This window comes from Phyllostomus hastatus, unplaced genomic scaffold (genome assembly GCF_019186645.2).
Source record: "Phyllostomus hastatus isolate PE091 unplaced genomic scaffold, TTU_PhHast_1.1 phas_contig_58, whole genome shotgun sequence".
NCBI classification, from domain to species: domain Eukaryota; kingdom Metazoa; phylum Chordata; class Mammalia; order Chiroptera; family Phyllostomidae; genus Phyllostomus; species Phyllostomus hastatus.
The window spans coordinates 6,387,238-6,404,643 of record NW_025333916.1 but is presented as its reverse complement, the minus strand read 5'-3'; the positions used below and the strand labels follow the sequence as shown (position 1 = coordinate 6,404,643).

Here is a 17,406-nt window from a genome sequence, read left to right as displayed (position 1 = left end):
CAGGATACCCACTGGAAGAGGAAACCCAACAACAAAGGAACCACTAACAGATAACAACAGAAGAAGGTGAAGGAGGGAGTAGTAACCACACAAACCTCAATCCAGGACCTACCTGGAAATACAATTAAACAGTAGAGACAGTACCCAATACAAACAACTGAACAAGAATTCTTTAAACCTCATACACACAGAAGAACTAGCTTCAACACAACCTGCCCTCACCAGCACAACAAAATACAGGAGGTGGTGGACAGAGTGACCCTCATTTAACCAGCTGGTGGGAAGGAACCACCAAAGAAAGACTCAACAACAATCAAAACCCAAAGGCTAACACAAAGCCAACTTAAATGACAGCCAAGACCAGTGAGCTTGGGAGATCAAGGAAACAGCACCACTGAAACTCACTGCTATTCTACTAAAGAAGTTCACAACATAAACCCAGGGAGCCAGGACAGATCAATATAAGAAGCTGAGGCGAACAAGAAGAGTCTCACAAACAATGGGAAGACAAAGAAACAATGCCCAAATGAAAGGAAAGAAGGAAGCCTCAGGAAGAATGCTAAATGAAATAGAGGGAATTCAACTATCAGATATTGAGTTCAAAGCAATGATTGTCAGGAAGCTCAATGAGCTCACAATGAGCTACCAGAAACTACAGGGAAGTTACAATGAACTCACTGAAAACTACATCAGCATAAAAAAGGAAATAGAAACTCTCAACAAGGGCCAAGAGGATATGAAGAATACAATTTCTGAACTGAAGAACACAGTAGAAGGAATGAAAAGCAGGATCGATGAAGCAGAAGATCGGATCAGCGAGCTAGAGGACAAAGTAGAAGAAAACACTCAGAAAGAGCAAGAAAAGGAAAAGAGGCTCAGAAAGAATGAAGAGGGATTAAGAGAAATGCAAGACAATATGAAACGTAATAATATCTGTATAATAGGGATACCAGAAGGAGAAGAAGAAGAAGAAGGGATAGAAAACCTATTTGAAAAAAGAAATGATGGAAAACGTCCCTAATTTGATGAGAGAAAAAGTCACACAAATCCAGGAAACATAGAGAGTCCCAATCAAGAGGGACCCAAAGAGACCCACCTCAAGACACATCATAATTAAAATGGCAAAATTTCAAGACAAAGAGAGAATCTTAAAGGCAGCGAGGGAGAAACAGGAAGTAACATACAAGGGAGCCCCAATAAGGCTAACAGCTGACTTCTCAATGGAAACACTCCAAGCCAGAAAAGAAAGGCAAGAAATAATGCAAGTAATGAGAACCGGAGGCCTGCAACCACGACTACTTTACCCAGCAAGGCTCTCAATGAAGATAGAAGGCCAAATAAGAAGCTTCTCAGACAAAAGAAGCCTAAAAGAATACACCTCCACTAAACCAGCTCTGCAAGAGATGCTAAAGGGAATGCTTTAAGGAAAGAAAGGAAAACAGAGAGTGAGAGAGTGACACACGTACATAAAAGGCAATGAATAAGTACCTATGAATAATAACCTTAAACGTAAATGGATTAAATGCTCCAATCAAAACCCATAGAATAGCTGACTGGATAAGAAAACATGACCCACACATATGCTGCCTACAAGAGACCCACTTCAGGATAAAAGATCTGCACAGACTGAAAGTAAAGGGCTGGAAACAAATTTTCCAAGCAAATGGACAGGAAAAAAAAAAGCCGGGGTAGCAATACTTATATCAGAGAAAATAGACTTCCAAAAAAGGACCATAAAGAGAGACCCAGAAGGTCATTTCATAATACTCAAGGGAAGAATCCACCAAGAAGACATAAATATTGTAAATATATATGCACCCAACATAGGAGCACCCAAATACATAAAGAAAATCTTAGAGGACTTCAAGAAAGATATTGACAGCAACACAATTATTGTGGGGGATTTTAACACCCCACTATTAAAAATGGACAGATCTTCCAAACACAATATCAACAAAGATATTGTGGCACTGAACAATACCCTAGATGAAATGGGCTTTACTGATATATACAGAGCCCTCCATCCCAAAGAAGCTAAATACACATTTTTTTCAAATGTATATGGAACATTTTCAAAGACTGACCACATGATAGGACACAAAACAAGCCTCAACAATTTCAAAAAAACTAAAATCATACCAAGCATTTTCTCGGATCACAAGGGACTGAAACTAGAAACCAACCCCAAGGAAAAAAACCCAAAACACTCAAATTCATGGAGATTAAATAGCATGCTATTAAACAATGAATGAGTCAAGAATGATACTAGGGAAGAAACCAAAAGGTTTCTGGAAACATATGAAAACGAACTCACAACAACCCAAAACTTATGGGACACAGCCAAGGCAGTCCTGAGAGGGAAGTTCATAGAGATTCAGGCCCACCTAAAAAAGTTAGAAACATTTCAAACAAACAACCTAACCCTATGTCTACAAGAACTCGAGGAACAACAACAAAGACAGCCCAGAGCAAGCAGAAGGAAGGGAATAACCAAGATCAGAGCAGAATTAAATGACATAGAGACTAAAAGCACAGATCTAAAGATCAATGAATCTAAGAGCTGGTTCTTTGAAAAGATAAACAAAATCGACAAACCTTTAAGCAGACTCATCAAGAAAAAAAGAGAGAAAACCCAAATAAACATAATCAGAAATGAAAGAGGAGAGATTACAACTGATACCACAGAACTACAAAGGATTGTAAGAAATTACTACTGTATGCCAAGAACTGTATGCCAAGAAATTTGAAAACCTGGATGAAATGGACAAATTTCTAGAAAAAAATAATCTTCCAAAACTCAATGAAAAAGAAGCAGAAAGCCTGAACAAACCAATAACAGCAAAAGAAATTGAAGCAGTAATTAAAAAACTCCCAACACACAAAAGCCCTGGACCAGATGGTTTCACAGGAGAATTCTACAAAGCATTTAAGGAAAAGCTAACCCCTATCCTTCACAGACTATTCCAAAAAATCCAAAAAGACGGGAGACTCCCAAACTCTTTTTATGAGGCCAACATCATCCTAATTCCAAAACCAGATAAAGACACAACAAAGAAAGAAAACTTCAGGCCAATATCACTGATGAACATTGATGCTAAAATCCTCAACAAGATACTGGCAAACCCCATCCAACAGTGCATTAAGAAGATCATACACCATGACCAAGTGGAATTCATTCCAGGTATGCAAGGATGGTACAATATTCGCAAATCAGTAAATGTAATATATCACATAAACAAAAGCAAAGACAAAAACCACATGATCATATCAATCGATGCAGAAAAAGCATTTGATAAGGTACAGCACCCATTTATGATAAAAACACTCAGCAAAGTGGGAATAGAGGGAGCATTCCTCAACATAATAAAGGCCATATATGAGAAACCTACAGCCAACATTATACTCAATGGGCAGAAATTAAAATCTTTTCCACTAAGATCAGGAACAAGACAGGGATGTCCACTTTCACCACTTCCATTCAATACAGTACTGGAAGTTTTAGCCACAGCAATCAGACAAGAAAAAGAAATAAAAGGAATCCAAATCGGAAAGGAGGAATCAAAACTGTCACTGTTTGCAGATGACATGATAGTGTACACAGAAAATCCTATAGACTCCACCAAAAAACTGCTTGACCTAATACATGAATTTGGCAAAACAGCGGGATACAAGTCAATATCCAGAAATCAAAGGCATTTCTGTACACCAACAATGAAACAGCAGAAGCAGAAATCAAGAAAAAAATCCCATTTGAAATAGCAAAAAGAAAAATAAAATACCTAAGAATAAACCTAACCAAAGAGGTAAAAGACCTGTATTCAGAAAACTATATAACACTGAGGAAACAAATCAAGGAAGATACAAACAAATGGAAACATATACCGTGTTCATGGATTGGAAGAATTAATATCATCAAAATGTCCATACTACCAAAAGCAATTTACACATTCAATGCAATACCTATTGAAGTACCAATGGCTTATTTCACAGACATAGAACAAACACTTCAACAATTTATATGGAACCATAAACGACCCCAAATAGCTGCTGCAATTTTGAGAAAGAAGAGTAAAGTAGGAGGGATCACAATACCTGACACTAAACTATACTACAAGGCCACTGTAATCAAAACAGCCTGGTACTGGCATAAAAACAGGCACATGGACCAATGGAACAGAACAGAGAGCCCAGAAATAAACCCAAGTCTCTACAGTCAATTAATATTTGACAAAGGAAGCAGCAACATAAAATGGAATAAAAATAGCCTCTTCAACAAATGGTGTTGGGAGAAATGGACAGCTATGTGCAAAAAAATGAAACTAGAGCACCAACTTACACCTTATACAAAAATAAATTCAAGGTGGATAAAAGACTTAAATATAAACCGTGACACCATTGAAGTCCTAGAAGAGAACGTAGGCAGGGAAATCTCAGATATTTCACGCAGAAATTTTTTTACTGACATGTCTCCTAGAGCAAGGGACATAAAGGAAAGAATAAACAAATGGGACCTCATTAAAATAAAAAGCTTTTTCACAGCTAAAGAAAACAGTATCAAAATAAAAAGAGAACCAACTGTATGGGAAAACATATTTGCCAATGATATCTCAGACAAGGGTGTAATCTCCAAAATGTATAAAGAACTTACACGACTTCACTCTAAGAAGACAAGTAACCCAATTAAAAAATGGGCAAAGGACTTGAACAGACACTTCTCCAAGGAAGACATACAGAAAATCCAAAGACACATGAAACGATGTTCAATATCGCTAGCTATCAGAGAGATGCAGATTAAAACCACAATGAGATACCACTTCACACCAGTGAGAATGGCCATCATAAACAAAGCAACAAACAACAAGTGTTGGAGAGGTTGTGGAGAAAAGGGGGACCCTTGTGCACGTTGGTGGGACTGCAGACTGGTACAACCACTATGGAAAGCAGTATGGAACTTCCTCAGAAAACTAAAAATGGATCTGCCTTTTGACCCTGCAATTCCACTGCTGGGACTATATCCTAAGAAGAGTGAAACACCAATACAAAAGAACCTCTGCACCCCGATGTTCATAGCAGCACAATTTACAACAGCTAGGTGCTGGAAGCAACCTAGATGCCCATCAGTAAATGAATGGATCAAAAAACTATGGTACATTTACACAATGGAATTTTATGCAGCAGAAAGAAAGAAGGAGCTCCTACCCTTTGCAACAGCATGGATGGAGCTGGAAAGCATTATGCTAAGCAAAACAAGCCAGGCAGTGAAAGACAAATACCACATGATATCACCTTTAACAGGAACCTAAACAACAAAACAAAGAAACAAGCAAAATATAACCAAAGACACTGAAATAGAGGACAGGCTGACAGTGACCAGAGGGGAGAGAAGAGGGAATTTCAGGGAGGAATGGGTAGGGTTTACAGGAACAAATTTAAAGGACTCATGGACAAAAACTAGGGGTGGGGGGTAATGGGAGGGATGCAGGGAGGGTTGGGTGGGTGGGCTGGAATGGGAGTAAATGGGAGAGAACTGTACTTGAACAATGATTAAAATAAAATTAAAAACAAACAAACAAACAAAAAACAACCTCTATCATGGAATTCAGTCTAGGGCCTCATGGGTAACGCAGCTCAGACAAGACAAAACCTAAAGGCAAGAACACTTTTCCAGGGCAGCATGTTCGGTAATCCACATAAATAAAGTGATAAAGACTATAAATACTACTCAGGGTAACAGCAGAGTGAATGGAAAGGAAGAGATGGACTGAGTCATTACAAATGAAGAATTAGCAAAACTTTGTGACTCATAGGATGTGAGGAAAACTGTCAACCAGGCCCAAATGACCCATCTATGACTAACGGAGAGCTAAGAAGCAACAGTTCTTTCCACCGTTCATATATAAAGACTACTGTTTTCAGAGATGAGTATTATAGTTGAGTCTTTTCCTCCATACTCTAGGGAGACAATATCTCTTTACTAGTAGCCTGTCAGCAGTAGGAAAAGGAGACCTCAAACATCCATGTGCCTCAAGTACTTATGTAAATATTTTCAGCTCGACTCTAAGACCATTAAATTATTCTTTAGTGTTAAGTTTTAAAACCAAATGTTCAAAAAAGTGAGACCCAATTGAACTATGTCTAAAATATCCACTTTGGGGAACATCTATAAGCACAATTAAACAGTCTAAACATGACTATTTTGGAAATGATGGTTTGCCATCAGGACAGCAGCAGCAGGCACTCCTTTTACGTGCGAGTCCTGCAGCAATTCCTGTAGCAGCCCACGTAGCCTTCCAGGAGTTATTCTCCTTGGCCATGGGGTGCTAGCTCAGGAACGTGGGAATCAGAAATCACCTTGGGCAGATGCACGAGTTATCCTGACTTAACAGTCTTATACCCCACAGAAGCCAATACCTCTTGCAACAACTTCGTGGGCATGGCTTCCAGGGATCCTGCCTGTAAGGAACTTGCCCAATTAGAAGAGTTATTACCCTCAGGAAAGATCAGAGTTATAGTATTTTTGAGGTATCTCCATACTGCTTCCACAGTGGATGCACCAATCTGTACTCCCAACAGTGGGAAATGGTTCCCCTTTCTCCACATCCTCACCAGCACTTGTTTGTTGATTTACTGATGATAGCCATTCTGACAGGTGTGAAGTGGTATCTCATTGTGGTTTTAATTTCCATTTCTCTGATGATTAGTGATGTTGAGTATCTTTTCATGTCTATTGGCTGTCTGTATGTCCTCTTTGGAGAAGTGTGTATTCAGATCCTTTGCCCATTTTTTAATGGGTTTTTTGGTGTTGACTTTTGTATGTTCTTTATAAATTTTGGATATTAATCCCTTATCAGATGTGTTAACAATTATGTTCTCCCATTCTGTGGGCTGTCTTTTAATTTTGTCGATTTTCTTTGCTGTGCAAAAACCTTTTTAGTTTGATGTAGTCCCACTTGCTTATTTTTTCTTTTGTTTCCTTTGCCTGGGGAGATATATCCGATAAAATATTGCTACAAGCAACATCCAAGATTATGCTGCCTATGTTTTATTCTAGGATTTTTATGGTTTTAGTCTAACATTTAAGTCTTTGACCCATTTTTAACTTATTGTTGTGTGTGGTGTAAGAAGGTGGTCTAATATCATTTTATGCATTTGTCTGCCCAATTTTCCCAACACCATTTATTGAATAAACTATCTTTAGCTCATTGTATGTGCTTGCTTCCTCTGTTGAATATTAAAGGTGTGGACTTACTTCTGGGCTCCCTACTCTGTTCCATTGATCTATGTGTCTGTTTTTATGCCAGGACTATCCTGTTTTGATTACTATGGCCTCGTAATACAATTTGATATTAGGTAGTGTGATTCCTCCAGCATTGTTTTTCTTTCTCAGGACCACTATTGCCATGTAGGGCCTTTTGTGGTTCCATATAAATTTTGGAAATATTTGTTCTAGTTCTGTGAAATATGTCATTGGAATCTTGATAGGAATTATACTGAATCTACAGATTGCTTTGGGTGGCATTGACATTTTAATGTTCATTCTTCCCAGCAATCCTACTTCTGGGAATATACCTGAAGGAAACCAAAACATGACAGTTGTCCCTTGCTGTATCGTGGTTCACTTGTTGCAGCTTCACTGTATCAAGGGCTTGATACAGTGAACCACGAAACAGCAAGGGACGACTGTATACTTCACTGGTGAGTACCCATATAGAATTTTATATGTTGTTAAAATTACGTAGGCCTAAGAGTGTAGAAAGTGTTTAAGAGCATATGAAGTGTTTATAAGAGTGTGGGAAAGGTTAATAAGAGAGTAGGAAAGGTTTATAGGAGTGTGGGAAGGGTTTATAAAGTCTTAAAATATATATAAATAATAAACATAATGCCACTACTTTGCGGATTTTCACCTACCACGGGCATCTCTGGAACGTAACTCCCGAGATAGGTGGGAGATCACTGTAATTTGAAAGAACATAAGCATCCTTATGCTCACTGCAGCATTATTTACAATGGCCATATATGGAAACAGTTCAAATGTCCATCAGTAGGTAGTGAATAAAACAACTCTGGCACATTTACACAATTGAATACTATTTGGATGTAAAAAAGAAGGAAAGTTTTACCCTTTGTGACAGTATGGATGGACTTGGAGAACATTATGCTAAATGAAACAAGCCAGTCAGAGAAAGACAAATACCATATGTTTCCATTCATATGTGGAATCTAATGAACAAACTGAACTAACACAGAAAATGCAGATGGACTCATAGATAGAGAGCAGGATGACAGCTAGTGCAGGGGCAGGGGTGAGGGGGTGGAGGGACTGAGGAAAAAGGAAAAAGGACTCATGCACATGGACAACAGTGTGGCAATTTCTGGGGGGAGAGGGGTACAAAGGGACTACATGGTAATAGGAAAAAAATACAGCAAAGATTAAATTAAAAAAACTATATGGTATTTATAGTTTTATATTCCTTCTAATCCAGATGCAGTTTACCAATCAGAAGTAATTTTCTAGCAATGGTGGCTAGCAACCACCCACTTAGAGTAAATACTATGGTATGCTTCCCAGAAGCCCTTTTAGTTATATGGCACTAACTTTCTGAGATTGGCAGCTAATAGCTTTAACTAAGGTATTGTCTTGGAATTGTTTTCACCCAAAGAAAGCTATCTTGCCTGAATCAGTGATTTTCAGCCTTCTTCATCTCATGGCAAATGTAAACTAATTACTAAAATTCTGCAGCACACCAAAAAATATATTTTTGGTGGGTCTGACAAAAAAACTTGGTATAATTTTTATTCATTTCACACCAGGGGATTATTGTTGTGCTGGCTATTGCCATTTTTTTTACTTGACAATCTCAGAGAAAAGAGGTTAGTCACCCCAATTAAATAGGTATTGCACATTTTTAAAATTTTTGTAGGACACTAGATGAAAATCACTGGCCTGAATTAATAATCCCACTTCTGAGGCAACTACATTTAATGATTGTTTGAGATGATGATGATGTATAAAGGCCCTTCTCTAGGCTAAAGGTAGGACAACTCTGAAGAGCCATTCCAGATGCAGAGATCACCACAGATTTAGATAAGGTCTTTGTTGTGACTGTTTGGCTGTTCTGTTCCTCCTTCCAAATTCATTTTTTAAAAAAACTCCTTTACATATGTGGATTCCAAGAGAACTCCCGGACAAATTTCCTGCATAGAATTTAAAATCTGTTACCTGGGAAGCCCAACTGAAGACACTACCTCATGAGACTTCCAGGGACATAGAACTAGAAAGTTAACTAAAAGTCAGGTTTTGGTGTAGATGGAGAAACAATTTTGACACATAACATCTTATAAGAACTATATAGGTACTTCCGGTCAAGATGTAGGCAGACATGGCTCACCTGTTTGCACAACCACATGAAAATTAAACTGAAATATAGAAAAACCATCATTCAGGAATGTCAGAAATCAAGCTGTATGGAATTCTGACAACTATGAAATCGAATTGCATGGAAATCTGACAACTACGGAATTAAAGAAACCACATCCATCCAGAATAGTAGGAGGGGTGCAGACACAGAACAAGCTGGTCCCACACCCATGTGGATAAAAATTCAGGGGGGATATCTTGGGAGCGAGGAGTCCCAGACCCATACCACACCCCCCAGCACATGGTTCCAGTGCCAGGAAGATAAGTCCCCACAACTTCTGGCTGCAAAAACCAGTGGGGATTGAGTTGGTGGAAGAAATTTCTAGAGCTCCCAAGCAGTTCCTGTTAAAGAACCCACACATGGACTGACCTACTCAGACTCATTCCCTCTGAGTTCCAGCATTAGGGTGGCAGCTTGAAAGGCACCAGTGGTATACAGGGAAAAACTGAAGTGTCTGGCATCAAGATGAGCAGAGGCCACTGTCCCTCTGCTCAACTTTCCCCACAAGAGCCAGCGAGGTGGTACCGTATCTTAGACTCCATCAACCTAGCTAACACTGTTTAGCCAGCCTTGGAGATCCCCAGAGGCTCTGCCCCACCCAATTATGGGCCCACTCAAGCTGTTTGTTCATAAGAATGGCTGGTGATGGCTACTAAAGCCTATCAAACAAGCAACAGGTAGCTTCAGTGAGCCCTAGCATGAGCCTGATTGATTACATTCATAGTTTGGCTTACCCAGGGAATCTCTAAACTCAGCAAAAGTAGCAACCATCTCAGATTGCTTTACAGCTCAGGGAGGAAGCCCCCAGAAAAACACAGGCGGGGCTGCACCACCTGGGAAACACCAGGGCTGACATACCCAGTGGACAGTACAGACTACGTCAGAGCACCACAACCCTCCCCCTGTATGGTTGATCTTCCATGGACTGAGGAGATTGGTGGTCAGTGATCACAGCCAGTCCTTGTAGCTAACTGGCCTGGGTAAATCCCTCCCATTGATCTGCCAACTACAACCAAATCTCGACTACAAGAGGAGGGTGTACTCAGCACACACAAAGGGTGTGCCTGGAGTATCCAGCTTGGGTAATAGGGGAGGCTGTGCCACTGAACCCTACAGGACACCTACTACATTAGACCACACTACCAAGACACAGAGTCAAAGCTGCTCTACCTAACACATATAAACAAACACAGGGAGCCTGACAAAATGAGGAGATAAAGAAACATGGCCCAAATGAAAGAACAGATCAAAACCCCAGAAAAAGAGCTAAATGGAATAGAGATAAGCAATCTATCAGATGCAAAGCTCAAAACACTGGTTATAAGGATGCTCAAGGAACTTAGTGAAGACCTCAACAGCATAAAAAAGACCCAGTCAAAAACGAAGGATACGTTAATTAAAACAAGGAACAATTCACAGGAAAAGAACAGTAGAGTGGATGAAGCCAAGAATGAAATCAATGATTTGGAACATGAGGAAGCAAAAAACAACCAATCAGAACAACAAGAAGGAAAAAGAATCCTAAGAAATGAGGACAAGTAGAAGCAGCTTCTGGGACAACTTCAAGAGGTCCAACATTTGTATCATGGGGATGCCAAGAAGAGAAAAGGAAGAAAAAATTGGAAGTCTGTCTGAAAAAAATAGTGAAAGAAAACTTCTCTAATTTGGTGAAGGAAATAGACATGCAAGTCCAGGAAACACAGAGAGTCCCAAACAAGATGGATGCAAAGAGGCTCACTCCAAGACACACCTTAATTAAAAGGCCAAAGGTCAAAGATAAAAAGAGGCTCTTAAAAGCAGCAAAAGAAGTCATTTACCAGATGGTTGCAAGATGGGAGGGGGGAGGGAGAGAATGGGTGAAGAGGTGAGGGGATTAAGAAGTATAAATAGGTAGTTAGAGAATAGCCATGGGGATGTAAAAGTAGGAAATGGAGTAGCCAAAGAACTTATATGTATGACCCATGGATATGAACAATGTTTAGGGGATTGCCTGAGGGAGCAGGGGGTGCTGGGTGCAGGGGGGCAAAGGGAGAAATATCAGAACAACTGAAATAGCATAATCAATAAAATATAATTAAAAAGAAATATATGGAAAGTATATATAGGTATTTACATTATTATTATCCTGCCTATGTTTAAAACTACTGCAAAAGATTGTCAGCTCAAGTTTACCTGTCTGCTTTACTATTCATCATGTAGTCATGGTAGGTTAAATTGAATCCTGGCAATTTCATTGGTTCTTCTCTATCCTAATATTTCATTAGTTTTCCACATCACTTCTCCTTCCTTGTAGAATGCAAGGTTTTGAAACCAAATTTGAAGGTAGATACTCTTTTGGATTCAAACTATAAATATGAGGTCTGTCCAGAAAAAAGTCTAATCAGTTAATATAATGAGAATGGTTTGCACAACACTGATGTAACCTGGCAGCCAAGGAGAGTGGACTGGAATGCACATGAGTGAAAAATGACAACTTCACTGTACTAGTCAGTGAGGCTGGTAGACGCCATTGAATGAGCATGTACACTTTGTAGCTGTTCCATTCAAAACTACTGAGTGAGTAGAGAAACAAATCTGCATCAAGTTTTGCATTAAGCTTGAACACTCCTCCATGGAAACTAATTGGATGATTCAGAAGGTTACAACTATGGACAAATGGTGATTGACAGTTTCATCATGACAATGTGCCCATACATGCATCATGTCTCATGCAATGTTTTGGAGAAATGTCAAAACATCCAGTTGACTCAGCCTCCCTACAGGCCAGATTGGGTGCTCTGAGACTTCTGGCTTTTCCCAAAACTAAAATCACCTTTGAAAGGACACAGATTTCAGACCATCAATGTGATTCAGGAAAATTCAATGAGGTGGCTGATGATGATTGGGAGAACTATGAGAGGTCCCAAGATGCCCAAAGGACTTCGGCGTCATTGCCTTATATACAATGTTACTTGTATGTTGTTATCTTCTTCAATAAATGTCTCTATTTTTCACATTACATGGCTGGATACTTTCTGAACAGATCTCCATACAAGGCATGCTATAAGCACTTCATGAATGACTAACAATGTCAGGGATATTGATGATGATAGCGTTGACAAAATAAGAAGTACCTTTCAAAACCCAAGACAAGTATTTAAACTCCATTTAGAAATCTAGCTTCTAATAATCTGGAATGTTGCAAATGGCTGATGCTCAATGTGATGTTCACCACTGTCTCACTTATAAAAGCAAAAAATGTGGATAAAGCTCATATGTTCAGTAATACAAAAATAATTACAGTTTATCTAAGGAAATATTATGTAGGTATTCAATGAGTTTACAAAGTAAGACATACAGTTCATCTAATTTTATATGTGGTATAATTCACTATGTACAAAGGCTTGGAAAAACTAGAAGAAACCAAAAGCATTAAAAACAGCTAAGCTGCTTACAGGTTATGGGATTATGAATGATTTTCTATCTTTAGCCTCTTTACATTTTTCTGAATTTCCCCAAATTTCTACAAAGTACACACTTTTTATAATAAAACAAGTACAAAAAAATCAAATGCTAGTACTGAATGATTACTATGGGCTTCTTAGGGAGAATCACCATTTGAGGAGTGTCTTTACATCTTCATCTAACACATTTTAATGTCTGGTTTGAACCCACTGCACAAAAAATATAAGAAAAGCACATAGAGCACAATAGTCTGAGATTCTCATTACTGAGCCACGTAAGAGCAGCACTGCTCTTAAAGCACAGTCACTGACAGGAACAGCAGTGATCCTGAGTCATCAAAAGGAAGTTAATGATGCTATGTGAATTCCATTTTTTGAGGGACTGGTGACATACAATTAAGTAGTTTTATTCGAAATATTATTTTTTAAAAAAGTGATAAAACACATAAACCTTAGCTATAAAAACATGACTATTTCCCAGGGCTTCCACAAAATGATGTCTTTTTACTATTCAGAGTGTTCAAGAGAGCCAGATTCCCATTATTTTAAGATGTAACACATTCTGCCAAATATTTATTGCTTCCTACAACAGTTAAGTACAATAATGGTAGCACAGAAATTAATATACCTGGAGTGGTTTTTAATATATATTTCTGACATACTACATTACTAAAATCACAGCTTTATAAATGAGGTGACACTGTTCCAAGGTAAATTTGTGTCATTCCAACCCACAGCTCACATTGTGTCCACAATCATTATATATTTATAAAGCATAATCCAGCAGGTGTATATTACCAGCAGTGTATTTTGAGACTAAACAGATTTCAATAGGAAAGACTTTCTAATATGGCTCAATTACAGAAATGCAAACATATTAAATCTATTCTACAGGTTTCTCCATGAATTTCACATTAGAGTGCATTTTGTATTGAGTAACTTCAAGCTCGATGATTTTAAAATATGCGAATGCACGAAGTACATAAAAAGAAAATAAGTAAAACCATTAATTAGAGGTAGCTGGTGGCAGAATGCATAGGATATTTACACTGTGGAATTCAGCCGTGTTCAGAGTACAGGCTGGATTTTCTGATGTACTCCTGCCATCATTAATCGTTAAATGCCAAATAGAAGTGATGCAGGAACCAAAGCCTTATCAACTATGCCAGATTCTACTACCTAGGCATTGCAAGGTCTACATTTGTGATGGACTACCTGAGTTGATAACACATGGAATTATCTAAACAACATTTGCATATTTGTGTAATTATTTTCTAAGGTTAATTAGCTCCTGTAAAGCATTTCGCCCTTTGAGACTGCTTACAGTGACAGGTTCACATATTTTCTGAACCATTGCCAAATCCGACAGATTTTTCTTTGGCTCACCTGTTGCTACAAAGTTATAAAATAAGTGTGCTCCTATAACACATACTTTAAACTTATATGTGATTTTAGGAAAAGTAAAATAAAAATGTAATAAATTGAAAGATTTTTAAAATGCCAAATTTTAAAAACTAAACTTCAAAATCATTTTATCGAATGTACTTCATATAATCCTTTCTGTGATTACACCGGTAATCTGCTTTGAAAATGTCTTTGTGAATAATAAAATCCACCATGTTTGTCTTTACCACATACCTATGTCACTAATTACAACTGTCACGTATATAAGTCACCCACTCACACACCCATCAGCTGCCCTTGGTATACCATTGGAAATATCAACCGGAGAAAAAGCACTAACATAAAATCTTTACTTTTTCATGATAAAATTTATGAATAAAAGATGTTTCTTTTAAAAAGCTAAGGTTTTTCATTAGATAAAATATAGCTCAATAAAATCCAAATGACAGGCAGATATCCAAGTTAGATGGATTTATGGGGACACAGAAAAGTAAGTTACTCTCTTGCACCTAACCAACCCACAGGTATAAAATGAAAGAAAATGCACATTTCTTCTTCTAGAAGGAATGTAATGCAAATAACATATGGCCCTAATCCAGAAAGACACACAGAAGGAAATTTATGATTTAGCTTTAAACTTTTAGATTATTGTTATTTAAAACTCCTTGGTACATGAACAATATATGCATTAATATTTATGGCAGTACAAAAAAATATATAAGGACAGTTACAGTTAAAATATATTTTATAATATCACATGGGACATAATTTTATCTTAATCCAGTTAAATAATTTCTGTTAAAATTTTAATTTTGGCATATTTTAAATGTACTGTCTTTTAAAAAGTGTATGCACTGGCATTTAATGATGATTAAAGAACCAGGAGTACATATGAATGCGTAAAAACTGATGGTAAAGCATACATATAATGAAAACAGCTTCAAAAATAAGGAATCATTATTTAGTCTCTAAATAGTACATTGATTCATAAGGAATTACCAATATTAAATATTTTTGACCTTAAAAATGGCAATAAGATTCAACTTAAACATAATGAAAAGAGATAAATGAATCTATAAACTGGAGATATCTTAAAACTATAAAATTTTTCCTTTTAGGTGTCAAAATATTATTGACAGCCATCAATCTTGATGACAGATTCAAGGCTATGTTGCTCGTCAATATGGCTGTATTAGTAAATTATAAATGGTTATGAACAGAACCACTCATAATAAGTATAACTGACAGAAGATCAGTATCTAGAACCAAATCAAACATATTTGAATTTCATATATTTCAAGCTTAACATACCCAAAGTAAACTCTGCATTGGTTTCCAACTCCCCATTATCTGTTCTTCCTTCAGTCTCTCATCTTATTAAATGATACCTCTACCCATTCAGTTATTCAAGCCAAAAAACTGGAAGTCATCCTTGGTATCTCCCTCTATCTCTTATATTTATCCAACTTATCCTTTCAAATATTTCTGGAGTCCATAAACTTCTCTCAACTTCCACTCTTACTATCTCACCCTACGTTATCATAATATCTTGTCTAGGACACTAACCATTTGAACTGGGTATATGTTTTCTCTTATTTAATCTTTACAATGACTTTATGACACAGATATGCTAAATGGTCAATTTACAGAGGTTAATTAACTTGAGCAAGGTCATACAACTTGCCAGACTGCAAGCTATTATGTCTGCTTTAGGATCTGAACTTTATGCTACACTATCTATTCTTTTAACCATATGTGTTGTTAACAAATGGCTGTGATACTGGGCTGACATAAAACCTTGTCGTTTTTTTCTGTTTGGATATAAAGTTTAAACAACAATTAACTACCAAAAAGTTAGTAAAAAACTGGATAAGCAAATAATTATGGTCTTTTATTTACAGAAATGATGCCAAATGCTTTCTTATTGGATTATAATTGCCACAAAATGAGTGTAACTTGGAATGGGAGGCAGATAGAGCTAGTCAGATTTGTAGATTCAAACACCATGCTCCTGAGCATTTCCAACAAAACAAACACTTTAATAAAATTTAGGCTTTCTTCTCTCAGTACAATCTAGAATGCAATCTTAATAATGCTTCTGTTGTACATACTGAGGTAGACACAGATCTACATAATTTACACATATTAACTCATTTAATCCTGACAACAACCCTATGAAGTTGGTACTATTATTATCCCCATAATCAGATGAACAGGTGAAGAATGATTAAAAAACTTAATCATAAAATTGCTAGTATATGGCAGAAACAGAATTCAAACCTACATAGTCTGATTCCACACATATAATCTTAATTACTTTATACTGACTTGTTAAAACACATTTAATATCCTTTCTTCTAAGTAAGCATCACCAAGGTTTGCTGCACTTTGTAGCAATAAACCAAAGGGCTAAGCATCTTTAAGAAAAGGGGACAAGCCCTGGCTGGTGTAGCTCAGTGGATTAAGCGCAGGCTGTGGACCAAAGCATCACAGGTTCGATTCCCAGTCAGGGCACATGCCTGGGTTGCAGGCCACAGCCCCCAGCAACTGCACATTGATGTTTCTCTCTCTCTCTTTCTCCCTCCCTTCCTCTCTAAAAATAAATAAATAAAATCTTAAAAAAAAAGAAAAGGGGACAAGAGAGAGTGTTGCTTACACTGATAGTTTATACTGTGGGCCAGGTTCATGTGAAAAAAGATCATCTTTGTGAAATAAAGCAGTTTTTTTTTCCTGAAAGTTACACATGTCATTCTGTTCATTATTTAGGAATATATACAATAATGGTTGTGGTTTTACTGTACTGTAGTTTTACTGTCCCCACAAGACTGAAGCACCCATTCCCCCATCTCCTATGAGTGTTGATGGCTGACAACTCTTGCAGCCAAAGAGCCCCAAATCCCTTTCTCTTGTTATTGATTTCATGGGAAGAGAACCACCATGCCCATGATTTTGCTTCCTTCTTGGAGGGAAACAGCATCCAACAACTGTTTAGTGCAGGGAAAATAGTTCTGCAAATGGTAAACACTTTCAATAGTAATGAAATGGAAGTGTATACTGGTAGAAAGGAATACACCAGCAGTTACATATATTGGTATTGAAAAGGCTAAATATGTCTCATGGTATCTGGACCTGAATCTAAA

General features: G+C 37.5%; 1 protein-coding gene across 4 annotated transcripts in view; it reads right to left on the bottom strand.

Annotated features, from left to right (window-relative positions):
* The window catches only part of FAM172A (family with sequence similarity 172 member A), a 414,546-nt gene that overhangs the window by 202,132 nt on the left and 195,008 nt on the right, over positions 1–17,406 (bottom strand). The gene's annotated exons all lie outside the window — the stretch shown is intronic.